Consider the following 15,655-nt stretch of genomic DNA (forward strand, 5'->3'; position numbering starts at 1 on the left):
CCAACTCCTTGATGCCACTCAGTCAAGATACAGATACAAATATAGCACAAAAAGTACTGTCATCGTCGCCACAGATGACATCTGCATGATTCCGAACAGAGGAGACATAGTGGTGCTCATCTTCCTGGATCTCTCCACAGCGTTTCACATAGTCTCTCACTCCATCCTGATCCAATGCCTACACAACATCAGGATCCAAAGGCCCATGGTCCACTGGATCTGCTTTTTTAGAGATGGGCAGGACCCAGTCAGTCACCCTAGCACCTTTCATCTTGGAGGTCTGTGACCTCCTCTGCAGAGTCCTGCAAGGCTCTCCTGAGATCGACCCATTTCAATACTTACATGATCCCGATGGCCAGCATCATCCACTCTCACAAAGTTAGCATCCTCTCGTATGCCGATGATACGCTACTCATCCTCTCCCTCACAGACAAGGTGCCTATCGCTCAGAACGAGTTCACGATATTAATGACTTAAATTGCCGACCGAATGAAATACAACTGTCTCAAGCTAAACACCGGCAAGAGAGAAGTCATGATCTTCGGAAAAAGCCCTTATAGTGGAAATCCAGTGCTTAATTTGAGCCAGTGGTTGCCGTTGGCGGGCACCAGCACTTATTTTTGGGGGCCAGCACTTATTTTTCTGCTTCAGGCAACTACTGCGAGCAGAAGACACATATGGGAAAGACGGAGCAAAGAAAGGCGAAAAAGCGTCACTATGAAAGAAAGAAGAAAGCTGCAAGAGTGAGCTGAAGGGTGGCTGTAAATTGACTAAAGAGGCCCGAGATGGCTTTAGGACTACACTGCCTCAGTTTTCTGTGCTTGCACATTTAAATGCAGCAGCCACGTGTGTCAGAGGACAGCTTTGTGCACTGGCACATTTTTATTTACAAATTAACCACTGTGGAAGTCCAACTGAAGCCGACAGAACTAGAACCAACTACCACTGCCCACACTTGAAACATCAGGATCACCGTTGACTCCAACCTCAGCATGTCTGCCCAAGTCAAAGCCATCACCACCTCTTGCTTTCACACCCTGAAGACGTTGTGGAAGAATTTCAAGTGGCTTCCGATCAACACTCGGAACACCATCACACACCTTAGTCACCAGCAAGCTGGACTATGAAATCAGCCTATACACTTTTCCACAAGCAACTCTCACACGGTTGCAGACCATTCAGAACTTAGAGGCCAGAATTACTCAGAATCTGCCACGACATGCACACCTCACCTCATGTCAAAGAGCATCACTGGATGCCAATACACAAGCACGCACATTTCAAACTCTTCATTCACACTTTCAAGGCATTAAATAACATTAGGTCTGCATACCCCAACAAGCACACCCACTTTCACATCCCCCCTCCAGACACCTCCACTCAGCCAGTCTCCTACCTGCACACAAATGCATTTGGAAAGCAAGAAAAGGCAGCTGAGCTTTTTCTTCATTATTCATAAAGCGTGGAAGGGCCTGTCGCTTCACATCCGAATCTCCTCCTCACTTCTTGATTTCCGCTCATGGGTGATAGAGCGCTACACACATAACCTTAAAATAACATAAAAAGGCCTATACATTTCAGTATGATATAGGAGTCTCAGGGCCCCTCACCATATTTTGCAGGAGGGCCCCATTATTTTGCGTTATGGCACTGATCCGCAGAAAGACACAGAAAGAACTAGGGTCTGCTGTGACAAACTGAAGCACATGATGCCTGCAGGACCAGCTTGGAAGGATAACGTGTGCAGATAAAACTGGAATGAGGAAAGTAATTTCTGGAGCAGCACACTGGACCAGCTAATGTCTGCAGCTACAAATGATGGCTGATGTGTGCAGAACCTTTAAAAAATAATACCTGAGGATCAAAACACTCAAAGTGGACCAACTAATATCTGCAGACCTAGACTGGACCATCTTATGTCTGCAAACACAGTCTGGAATAACAAGTGTCTGGAGATACAAGTTAGAAGAAATAATATCTGCAGAGAGCAACTGGAAAATGTGTCTGCAGACAACAACTGAAAGATCTGGTCTTCCAAGGCACAAACTGAAAAAACTAATTGCTGTAGACAGAGATGTGAACAAACCAATCATCAAACCTCTGTTCAAACAATTGTAGAAACAACGGTTATGGCACTACAAGGATTAAAAAGCAATCATATGGACTGAGAAGCCCATGGGCAGTTGAATGAAACAACTCCCAAGGATTCCAAGTTGAGGTGAAGGTCTCATAATTTAGAAAATATATTTTTGTGCTATAGAGTTTTTTTATCTCTCATTCACCAAAGCCTGTTTTTTATCAGAACTTGGAACAGCAGAAGCTCGGAAGCAAATTGCAGCCCCTCAATGAAAACCTGCAGTCAGAAGCTAGCCACGCCCCTCACAGAATTGCAGCAAGGACAGCTCATGGGCTCCTTTACTTCAAATTAGAGACATTTTGTAGTCAGGCTTCAGAAGAAGTTGCCTTTACTACTTTCGTTTTGCCTGTTCACAAACAAAACAGCAAAGATTTAGGGCCAGATGTACGACCATTTTATTTTGGAAGCCTCTAATTACAATTCATTGTGAATCGCAATTGGAGACTAGCAAAATGAAATTACCAAACATGTCTCAGACACATTTAGCGATTCCCAATGGGGTTGCAAATGACCTACTTCATTATTATTCATGAGGTAGGTCGCAAGTTGCGACTTCATTACGAATGGCCACACTCACAGGGATGGTGGTTTGCTGGGGACAGCAGACCGCCATGTCTGGACTGCTTTTTAGAAAAAGCAGTTCTTTATTTTAAATGCAATATTTTCCCCTGGGGACCCTTTCCCGTTTGCAAATGGGTTAGCACCAATTTCAAATTGGTGTTAACTGCGATTGTTTTGTGACTGCATTCAAGGCCACAAAACAATCAAACATACCATTCAAATTCGATTTTAGGAAGGGACGCCCTGAACACGCCCCTTCCTAATACCGCAATGCAAAACCCAAATTGCATTTCGGTAACATGTTACTGATTCGCAATTTGGGCTTTGCACATCCCAAAAATAATTGTTCTAGTCGCAAACGGCCCGATTCGCAGACAACTGCTTTGTACATTAGGCTCTTAAAAACGTTTGAGAACAGAAAGTTATTGCAATGGTTTTGAAAATACCTGTGGTCAAAAGCGCAGCTCAATTATCTTTTTCTTTTGACATACATGAATGTAAAATTTAACTAACTTTTCATGCCGAACCCAGGCAATATCTGTTTAAATAATAGGTTTTCAATATCCAACAGGATGTATGGCAGAGGGCATCTGTTGAACTGTAATTGAACTTTCTTTTTAAAATGTGTTTTATCTTGAATGTATTTTATTGGTTTTATGATTCTTTTATTTCTTGTTGATCGAAAAAAAATTGTTGAATCGAATGGAATAATAGGTCCAATTTGTTCACCCTCACAGCAAAGGATAAATGGCACCTTCATGCACTATAGCAGGGGTGTCCAACCTTTGTTGTAACAAGAGCTACTTATGTTCAATGAAAATCACCCCAATCTACTGATATTGGAATTGCAATCTTCACCACATAAGAAAAGATTACATTTGTGGCCTCTGTATGCAAGATGACTAACCGTGATCACCTGAGGCCCCCCGCTATCCCTGTGGTGCGGGGGGCTCAAGCTCCATGGGGCCCCCCTCAGCAGAGTACCCTATCCTGAGAGCTCCTGAGTGAGTCCAGAGGGGGGGCCCTCCATGTACTTTGCATGGGGCCCCCCTCAAGGGTTGTTATGCCACTGAATCATGCAGGGCTGCCAGCATTAACATAAAAAAACATTTGGAAAGCAATGGGTCTCGCATTCGCTCGAGTTGGAGCTATTAGCGTTGTAAATTCCTAACTGGACTTTTCTTGCCACATAAATCGAAAATGAAAAGTAAAACAGTTGACATAAGCGAGCACATTCAAAGCGACACGGCCGCCATAAGCGTGAGCACGAAGGAGAGACACAAAAGGAAAAAGAATTTTGCTCACAGTCAAACGTATCAGCAGGTGTGCAATTATCCATGTAACAGGGTCAGTGTTCAAGGCGGTAACCAAACTGCCCCAAGAAAGGACAAACATAAAGTATTTCCCAATGATAACAATAGACTTTTTGAAAGGCAAGCCAACGAACAAGTGAAAGTGATAGGCGTGAAGTGGGCGTGGTTAAAAGCCCACTATACTTACAACAGCTTAAAGCACTTGCACGCTCGACCTAAAAAGGCATTATCAGATTGGAATGTCTGTTGATGGATAATGCATAAAGAACAGATGTTTTGCCCCTGACACCAAAGTAATAATATTAATAATAAGTCTTTCCCGTGCCGCACGATTTATTCTTAAAATAACAGATTTAAATGTATTTTGGAAATTCAAACATTTTTCTCCATGCATCAGCTTATATGTTCTGACAAATCATCAATTTTAATCTTGAGTACTCGCTTTTGAATTTTTATATACATACATATATTAATTCAAACAAGCAAAGGCGTCTTATTGAGTAGGCTGGGTTACTCGCAGGTGAGCTATTTCCAGGGAGCTGGAGAGCTACCAGTAGCTCGCAGGTTACTAATTCGAGAAGCCTGCTCTGCAGTAAGTGTTCTTTAAACATGACTCCTTATATTCCACTTCTGTTAGATAACTATTTTAATGTTTTTTTTAAAATTGCTTTCTGTTACCGTTCTCATGGGTGTGTTATTGAGCAACAAGTTTGGAAGTAATCGCTTTGCATCTCTGCTTTACGTCCTGGTGAAATTTTCATTACGCTGGTGTAATCTTGTGTAAATCTGAGTATTTGACATTATTCTTGTTATGGAAATTTCCCCAAATTATGCCATATTACGCAATTTCAAGTCCATTCAAGTTTTCAAGTAAAAAAATCTATTGCAAGAGCAAGAGAATATTGTGAGTGAACAGACCTTGGGCTGCTGTTGTTTTAGGCACTCTTAAGTAAAGCGGTAAATACCAGATTTACAATTTGCGTAATTTGCTGTAGTTTCATGTATTTTATTTAAAAAAATCAAATAATAACGCAAACAAAAATTACACAAATTTCAGAGAGCCCTAGTCTGCATATAGTGAATGTCAATAAAAGATGCAAGAAAGTGGTGAAAAGTTGAAGGCAAGGAAATCAATGCCATTGTCGACCGGGACATAAAAAGAAAAATCCATCATTTCTGGGGTGGGAATTGTCCCCACCTGATTTCTGGATTGCCCCTGACTCAGGCATAAATGGCCTGAACATGGTATTGTTTGGACAGACTTTGCATCTTCATTTATAACAATCTGTCTTAGCTGTTCACCCTTTCACATAAGTCCCAGTGCTATATATTTGAAGCAGAGTAGAGCCTTTATATCTGTGTGATTTTGAGGTGTTACTATTTTTTTGTCGGAATAGGTTGTTTGGGATTTTTTTTAAAGCAATATCTACTCCAACAGTTTTGCTCCATCTTTTATTGGTGTTGCCCTTGGATACCGACGTGTTGGTTTTATGCTGGAGCCATCTGCTCTCTAACCCTATTTTGGTGACCACTGTTGGTATTTTTGTTATAATATTTGTGGAGGAAAAGATTGTCCTCATCCTTGCTGTCGGCAGCTGTGTCTTTGCAGACAGGGGAAATATGTTGTTGTATAATTTCCCTAAACTTCTCCAATCCTTTTACATAACATGTTCTCCAGGTGTCCTTAGAGTGCCTCAGCTTCTCATGGACACCCCGCACAGCTGGATAAAGCATAAGGCTTGCTGCTTGGCAAGCTGATGGTTTCCAGACACTTTACCCACTCCTCATCAGCAACTTCAATGGCTCATTCAAAGCCCCTGAAAATAACGGAGAGGCAGCAGAATCTCTAAATGTTTAGCTCAAAGCAGTAGATATTACTTGAACCAAAATCAGTTTCTGAGGTGAAATCTTTTACATATTCAGTAGTTATCCTGAAAATCTGCTAGGAATTTGGTGCTTGATTTCCAAGCTTGGACCCCTAATTTGTTATGCATTCCGTGGGAGGCTGATGAACACAATCCAGCATTTAGCATCTGAGGTGCCCCTGAGCTCAAAGTTGCTTCTACCTGACCACAGAGGTCTATGTCTAAGTGGTCTTGGGTTGCTTCTGTCCCGGTTCAGAGAGGAAGTGGCTTGGCAGTTCGGGCTGGACTAGTCGCACTGGAGCAGGACCAGGGCTGATTTGCACGTGGCAGGGTCTAATGTGAGGTGGCAACTTGAGCAAAGAAACAATGGCTTTGAGTGCTGCTCCAAGCGATTGTCAGCACTTAAACAATTTGCAAGCAGTTCTCCCATCACTTCTAGTGTTTGCCGTGGCACACTCAGTGGCCCAGACAAAGGCCCTGTGCTCACTGTCCCACTGGAACCGAGCTGCACCTGACTGAAAAGGCCCTACTATGCCAAAACCAGCCTTTTGTTGCTTGTGTTCCAGTTCATTGAGCATTTGGCTTGGCAGATCAGGCTGGACTGTTATCATTGGTGCAGGACTAAGGCTGAGTTGCATGTGGCTGAGTCTAATCTGAGAGGGAATGGTGGGTAAAAAAAAAAGCAGTAGGTTGATGCGCAAGCCAGGGCGATTGCCAGTGGCTAGACTATTTTCAATTATGCCGCCCATCACCTTTTGTGTCTTCTGTAACTATATGACATATTACTACATGCCTCTATGGAGGTATCCATCGTGTCATGAACAGTCCTCCAAACATGATATTAAATTTCACAAACTATGATGTTGTCAGCTGTTCAGTGGCTAATAACCATTCAGGGCCTCATTAGACCTGAGGAGAGCCATCAGCCAGGCTTAAAGACCTCCAACATCCCTCCATCCCACTGCTGTGATCTCTGTCAGTATTAATTGTTTGTTACAAGGATGGTAGACAGTATCCCATTCTAGATCTGCACATGCACGCAATATGGTCAAGAGAATTCCCAAGATTCCTTTGGGCTTTGGGTTAAATGGCATACCTATGGATTACTTTTTCTGTATGTGGCTGTGCTGGCACACAGGAAAGGTAACCTTTGGTATTACTAGAGTGCCTTGATGTACAGGGATTGCCACAGCTGTCTCCCGCCCCCTGATGCGGAGTGAATTCTCTGATATTTCACTCATCTACCAGATGTACAGGCTGGCAGTGGTATCCATGGGGATATCTTGATCCCAGAAGAAAGGGAAACAATGGGCTACTACCAGTTGTAAGTTGATAGTTGTTACCACCACCATTCCAACTCACCATGTCATGTGAGAATTGGGAGATGAATGCTGTTCCTGAAATGGTGGGTCACTGACGGTGGCGGGGTTGGTGATAGTGCAATACCATTGGATTCATACAAACTTTCCTTTTTGTGTCAAAACATATCCACTCCTTCGGGTTACGACTCTACTGTGGCCTCATTTTCATTTTTTATTTACCAGTGCATGAGGAAAGAAACTCACTGAGGAGCAATAAATAAAAAAAGAAAAGTGTGCAAAAACATATAGGGCCCCATTACGAGGCTGGCGGTCAGGACCGCCACTGCTGTGGCGATCCAACTGCCACATTATGACTCTGGGGCTCAGGCTGCCAGGGTACCGCCTTCCCTGCCAGGATCGATGACCCTGATGGGCTGACGGTGGCGGAAGCCAGAATCAGCCAGGGCAGCGCAGTATGCAGCACCACCCTGCCGATTATGACCTGGTTCTTCACCAGCCTTTTCATGGTGGTATCACCGCCATGAAAAGGCTGGCGGAGAATAGGTGCAGGGGGCCACAGGGGGGATCCTGCACTGCCCATGCCAAGTGCAGACAGTGAGCATTGTGAGGGTGCTGGTGCCCCCTGTCATGGTAGCATTGCCACTGGTTCGATTACGAGCTAGCTTCTATGCTGCTGCCACTTTCCTGCTGGTTTCCGCCATCAGCCCAGTGGGAAAGTTGTAATGGGTCCGGCGGGGAGGTAGCCAGCATGGCGGCAACCTCCTCGTCGGTAGATCAGCGGACGGGTTATCTCATCCACCGAACTCCTAATCTGGCCCATTGTCTAGAAAAAAAGTTGTAGCTGCCAGGCTGCCCCAAAAAGTAATAAACACGTTTAAAAATGGATAGAGAGTGCTGCAAGCAACTTAATGTCAGTACATTGCAGCAGCAGCAAGGAGGGATGATGAGGCAGAGCCAAGGAGCATGTGGGCGTGAAAACATAATTACATAATATGTACTTCAGCCTTGTTTTTCATATATACCGATTTGTGCCACTATATTTTATAATCACATAAAGATGTCCTTTGCTTCCTATGTGTCCTGACTTTAGTAGGCCCGGGAGGCATTTTATTCAATACTCATAATAGTACATTTGCACATTTCTACAAGGAATCAGGATTTTATGTAAATAATGAACTCGGTATTGTATTCATGTATGATATCAACTCCTCAGGGGTACCTTGAGCATTCCACAGGAGCAAACCCTGCCATTTATTCATTCTGACCTTTTTAGTAATGCATCAACAATCCTCATCTTCTGTTAACAATTATGTTAAATGTTATTTAATAGTTTGGTGCATTTTTGAAAAAATGACTTTTACATTTTGTTATGTACTGTGTTTCTTGTCTTTGTTCGCTATTGTAAATGACTTTAAGAAATCTAAACAATAAACTATAGCTTCTCAGATAAGTCTTTGCTGAAAGTAAAAGTTTTTTTGTCACATGATTAGGGTTCATAAACTTTTATTGCAAGAAAACATATATATACTGTATTATGTTTAGTGTATTTTAGTATTGGGCTCCAACTAACCCTTTTTTAGCAAGAGCTTGGGTCAGTTGAAATGGCAATTGCTTTGATTTATTTGCTGTGCTGCTTTCTATTTTGTATGTTAAATACATATTAGACCGGAGGCTTTCTTGTTGTATTGGGCTTTATTTTTAACAGGGAGAAAAAAGCCAAGCAGGATGAGGAGCCGGGGAAGTAACTGGTGAGCTGGGAGAGGACAAACCAACACGGAAACCATGGGGCGGTACTGTGAAGGGAAAGTAGCACACAGAGGAGAGACCAGCAAAACATACACACTTCCATAAAGTGCCTAGAACAAAATAAACAAGCATTGGCAAAACCAACACATAAGGCTAAACAATATGTATAAAGTGCCACAATTATGCCCTATGCTTGCATCATGTAAATCATTAGCATACCCACAGACAGTTAAGGCTGCCTATTGCCAGATGAGTAAAAGTAGTTCGTTGCACCTAAGGTGCTTGCCAGGGCAGTTTGGGGGCAGAATATGTCAAATTGACCATGTCCACCTCTTGACTAATTTCTGACTACAGAGGAGAAGCCCCCCTTTCTGATCCATGAAGCTCTTAGTCTTAAAAATGTTTTTAATGTTATAATAGACGACCCACTGGTATGAGAGCATAGTCTCAGTTTGTCTGAAAGTAACGCTTGAGCAACATAGATAGCGAGTTCTTTGAGCCGTATGAAGACATTTTTACCAATTTTTGGCACAGAGAGTTGGTCGAAACATGTTGGTAGTTTTGAGTGGTTGGGGACATCATCATGTTTGACCTTTAGACCAGATTCTGATGTTAACCCATACCAAGGATATTAAAGGAACTTCCTTTGGATATACCCCTAGCTATGTTTAACCTGGCATCTGCATCAGTGAATTTGTCCTGTAAAGTAATATCTAAGAACTCCCAAGTTAGTTTGGTTGAGTCGCTGGAGTGGCATTGTCCTACTCCAGTGTGAAACGTTGCCTACAGTGAAGCATGCCATAATAGGGTAAGGGTGAGGCGACCTCTCAAATATCTTTTACGACCCTTTAGGCTACTACTTCTGCATACAGGACACATTTGACTTGTTTCCTAGAACCCTCAAGAACCTTAGATGTTACCTAATGTGCCTTGGGCTTCTTTCCCTCTTGAATCCCCATGGGGATTAGCTAAAAGGTAGTTCCCTTAATGTAAGCCATGGAAGTCATTGTAAAGGTGATACAGGAGAGATGCTCAGGGCAGGGGCAAACATAAGATTAAAAGGACAACCCTTTAAATAAGAAGCGAGCAAATGGGATGAACAAGAAAGCCAACCAAAGATAAGCAATGGGCTGACCAAAAGCCTTCTTTGTGTATTGATGTTGTGCACAACAGGTCTTTTACACTAGACAGCAAAAGCTGTATGTAGACAAGGCCTGCCAAGGGGCTCGAGAAGGTTTTCAACTCTAGGCCACCCAGTCTGACCCATCACTGGGGATCCACAACTTCCTCTTCCTTCTCACCCTTCTTAATCATGACATGGTAAGGTGGACATTTTTCAGAGAATGACAGCATTGTCATCTTTTTGTTCCTCTGGCACGTTCATGAGGTATGGACTTGAGTAGGGTTGGGGTAATAACATTCGTGGTCTTGCTGACGTTTTGTCAGTCGAACCCCTTTGAGAGCAAAAGCCCTCACTCACTTCTTAGCTTCTCTGCCTCTCCAGGGGATCTGGGAGCAAAAGCCCAAGGAGGGTAATTCCACCCCTTCCTAACTTGCTTTGACCTTGCCTAAGTGTTGCTGAGCACAATTTCTGCGGGTATCATCTCTGTTTCACCCCTGTCCCTCAGAGTAGGGCCACCCCTTCCCCTGAGCACCCCCACTGCATGCTTTCTATAAGAGAGCTGTGACCCCCATGCCTGCTTTACAAAGGCAGCTTATACTTATCCTGAGCTGTAGAAGATGCAAAGACAAGCTGCCAAGGTCTGGGACAGTTGGCGGGTCTTTCATCCCTGCATATGCACTGGCGACCAAGACGGGGCAGTTCACAGCCATCCAAGCACACCAAATACCCGATTAATGGGAGTGCCTCTTCCATGTATTCACTGCACCGCCATGAATACGTGGGCATTGGCTGCTACTCTTCAGACAGTGAATACCCATCATCAGTCACTGATGTATGTTACATCTGGAATGTCTCTGGTGCCATCAGCCTAATCAACACAGTGGTTGAGCAGAAGGGGCAATTGTCAGGGAGACGTCCTTTTGCCATTGGGTTTTGGCCAAGAGGAGGTGCCAAGGGTGAGGGGCACTACCACGCCACATCTGCAGACTCATTAACCAAAAGAAGAATGTTCTATGTACTACTACTGGCAATTTTGGTTTCTATTTTTTTACATTTAGGTTTTATTTTCTTTAATTAATGACAGCATGTTCCACAGGCTTCACTAACATCCAGAAACATAATAAAAAAAGAAGATAACTAGGTAGCAAAAATCATCCAAAAGTGTTGGACAATACCAAAGGACAATACCAACATCAACTGTTCCAATAATATGTTTTTCAAGCAAATGTCTTAAGGATTTTGCAGTTAGACCAGACAGCCCAGGGCAAAATAATATACCATTCATGTAATTGTGCAAATTAATATTACAAAAAGGGCAGCCTTGTGGTATTTGGCACCCAGATGATGACCAAAGATGAGTTATGGTAGGTGCTTTCTGATCCAACTTTACCTGCAGCATCATCTAGATACTCCAGGGCTTCCTGGAAGGTTCCACTTCTCCTCTTAAGAACAGTTTTACATTTATGCTTGTTGTAAAATATGAGTCCCTAAAGTTTGGCACCCCCGGAGGATTTCATAGTGGTTGATCCTAAACTAGTGGCATAGTAATTCTCCATCTTGGCATAAACTACTGGACACAGCGTGGCCCCATTCGAGGTAGGCAGTGGGCATGTTAGTATTGCCATGTATTACTTGGTGTGGGGTCTTTGTTGTTTGGGAGGTGGAAAATGGTCCACTTGGGTTGCAGATTTACTGATTGGTCCAGTCGCGGCTGGGTATTCGGAAAAGTGGTGGGGTGGGGGGAATAAAACAAATATAAATAATACATTTAAAAAAAACTTACATGAACCTCGAGTCGCCACCACTCCCCGCACTCCCACTGCCCTGCAGGCCAATCATGATGCTGCTCAAAGCAGAGTTATGATTGGCTGGAACGCAGACTGGGAGCCTGGGCTTGCTTTATGCAACCCGACAACACAGAGAGCCCTTGTGCGAATTGTGTGTTTGGCCGGCCCAAATATACATGCGTGTGGGGAGTGCTCTGTGCACCCTCATGGCCCGCCCCTTTAGAAATAAAATGATAATAAACATCATTTATTATCGTTTTATTTTTAAAGGTTTGCAGCTCCTCCTGCTGGTGGAGGGGTGTCGCTCTTCCACCATAGCGGAGGAGCCACTCCTGGATTGGTCCAGTTTGCTCCCAAATCAAGAGACATTAAAACAGAGGGCAGACAGGTGGCGGTATTGTGTCTTTTTGTTTGGTACATCTGTTGCTTTCAATGAGCTTTGCGTGAACCCAACGAGTCCTGAATACAGTGAAAACGCTACAGGGGACCTACAGGGTAACACCAGGGACAGGGCTCAGTGTTAAAGATCTACAGCTTGGACAGTAAATGTTTTGAAAATGTCTGGAGGTGGGCAGACGGTGGGAGAGCCTTCTGTGTTTCAGTGTGCGTTATGAGTTTAACAACCCTTTTATTTAAATATTAAATACAAAATCTATTTTTCTTTTGAGCATTAGACTAACTGAACGTTGACTTTATTGTGTGTTATTTACTGTGTCATGTTATACTTAAGTTTTTAATCTGTCCCACCTCCTATAACAAACCCCAACGAGTCAATGTTGCAACCCCTGATGAAGAGCATCGTGACTGAAGGTAGTATCCTGGTTATAGACCTGCAGTGTGACTCTGTTGGTTGCCTTGACAAGAGCGACCAACAAAAGTTGTGACACTTACACCTACCCCCTGATAGCCACAGAAGGCAAAGAAAAGGCCTCTCAGGCAGTATGAACACAACTTGGCACATACCTAGTGCCAGACGAGTGGGATGGGCAGGGTTAGGCGTAAGTGGCATGAGAGGCTATCCCAAAGTGCCTTGCAGAGCTTCTCCAAAACCCCAAATCAAAAGAAGTGAATAAATAAGTAAATACATAAATAGGTTGTCAATCATGTCACAAGATTAGAGGTTGCTTGCAGTAATCAAATGCAGATGGTGGGGCATGGGGAGATTACGTGAGTCTGCTGTGGCACAAACCACAGCAACTGTAGTCTGTCTTCTGAGATTCTCAAAGTTTCTATAAATTAAACTGTATGTAAATGTGCTGTTTTAGGGAATGCATCGTGATCAAGGAGTTAGGAACGAGGAGTGGTCAGTGGCTTACCTCCGACCCCAAAGCCCAGGAGCCAGGGTTCTAATCCCAGATTCAAGATGGAGTTTGTAGATTTGAGAGATTCTGGGTAAATGGCCTAATCTCAATGTCCCTCAAACTGTCGGCATATAAAATGTGATGCAATTGTGAATATTTACCATTTAATTCAACAATATGTGATAATATGCAGCGGTCAAGTGCTCTGCATCTTTGTGGTTTATAAATGCCAACACATACATACAAACATAAATAAATTACCATCTCACAGAAGCCAGATTCCAGTATGGCACCTGATCAGCGTCAGTCCGTGACAATGACAGAGCATTCTGTCCTCCTAATCCGGCGTGTTTTATATAGGCCTCCGGCACCAGTTAACTAGCTCTGTGGTGCACATGCGCACAGGCTTTTCAGGTGGTTTTGCGAGGCCTGGGCAAAAAAACTTAATTGTGGCCTTTCTACTCACTTCTGTTTTTTTGCCAGGTGCCACGCGCCTGTTTCTAGGTGTTAAAAAAGTACTCCAACTGCAGCGAAACATGATATCTGCCGCCATCTGGTGATATGGCCAAGTAATTGCACTTTTATTAGTGAAGATGGAAGACGCTTTAATTTCAAAATCCAGAAATAACTTTTGTTTAGTGAAGCAGCGGAGGACTCTCCAAAGTACGAGGCCTGGGGCATATTGGCCCCTCAACCTGCCACTTAATTGAAGAGGTGAGTAGGGGTTCCGACTGCTCATGTGTGAGGTCCTCAAAGTTTGGCTTTCGTGTGTTGAGGGTCATAGTGTGTTACAGAAGTCATCCCAGCGGCAGGTCTAAGAACAGATTCTTTGATGTAGGCACGTATACACCCCCTTAAAACCTCATGCATCACGCCCACACGTGGGCCTGTTACACCCCCTCCCTTGTTCAGGAGGTAGGTTGTGGCATGTTCCTTTCTAAGGACATCTGCTGTCATCTGGTGGACAAGATTACGCTGGTCAACTTCGACCCTTGGGCACATCCTTTAGTCTAAACCCCATCTGGAGAGTTTGTAATCCCGTTTTTTACTTTTGGGGTTGTGCTGATGTGTAATAAATCAAAGTACTAACCAAACCACCAAGACGTGATGTGATCTGCTGAATTTAGCTCGCTGATTTTGGTGTGTATAGTACGCAAAAGCACACGGTTTAAGCATGTATTTCCCTTACGTGGTCATTTGGTAAAACCTGGAGAGTTACTAGTAAGGGACCTATCCTGGGGACTTAGTGGCATTACTGAGAATCACTTTGAGAGGAAGACGGCCTTTGTTTAGCCCTATGCACCCTATGCCAGGGCTGTTTGGTGATGTTAGCCAGCAGTTTCTACCTCCAGCCAAAGAGCTATTGATAATTCTATACTTCTTTTACCCACATACCTTGGCATGGGTCACACATTCACCTCTCTGGAAACGTCACTTGGACCCTGTCACACTTCAAGACAGCGCATTAGCAACCTCCCTGGTTTGTAGCCTTGATGTTGAGAACACTTATTTTCTAGTGCCTGTCATGGTGGGATGTGCCAGTATCGCTTGACAAAATCTCAGCTACTGGGTGAAGCTTTAAGGGGCTTCATAAAGTTGCCCATTGTGTTCCGTTGCCTTTAGCTAGATTTCTGCTGGACAAATATGACATTTTTATATACATGTGCAGACACATTTTCATCCTTCGCAGGAATCAAGTGCTTCACTGAGGTTGACGGACCTTTTGACCCAGAAAGAAGTGTGTTGAACCATGCACAAAATTACATTGACAACACCCCAACAATTTATACACCATGACCAATGTGGCCACGAAAACTCCAATCAGGAATAAAATTCAAAGCTTTATTTTACGACCACAAAGTTAGTGTCATAAAGACAGTACATAAAATCAAAGCAGCGAAACAAGTTGAAACAAATTAGCATTAATACAATTAAGCATTGAAGAAGAATTATGCATATCATTAGTAAAATTATCTGAGATACAGAAATATATCTCAGCTCAGATTGTATCAACATTTGTCAAGTTCAATTAAGCAGAGTATGACAATTTTGGGCTGGGCACAGGCTGTCCCTACAGGTTACCAAATTAGGAGATACATGTTTGGGGACAGACACATACAGGCAAAAATACAATAGAAGACAAAAATTATTGGACAAAAATATCATTCAGACTACAGAATACTAGCTAGAAAAATAAAAGAGTGAGTGTCAGCATGAGAGATTCTATTCTAGAGAAAGGGACATGTCAAGGAGCAATTGCAATCCACTGAGAGACGTATACCTCCCGAGTGACAACATTCCGGGATGCTTCATCAGCAAAGCATCTATATCAGGAGCAAATTTCAGTCAGGAGTGTCGTCAGTAGACATGCAGGGAGAGAATCTAAAACTTTAAAGTCCATCCCTAATACAAAGCACATAAATCATTTTGATTCGCTAGATCAATGGTGTCAGTTCATGTAAAAAGAGCATCATCCAATCATAAGCAACAGTGAAATTGA

This window comes from Pleurodeles waltl, chromosome 9 (assembly GCF_031143425.1).
Source record: "Pleurodeles waltl isolate 20211129_DDA chromosome 9, aPleWal1.hap1.20221129, whole genome shotgun sequence".
Lineage (NCBI taxonomy): Eukaryota > Metazoa > Chordata > Amphibia > Caudata > Salamandridae > Pleurodeles > Pleurodeles waltl.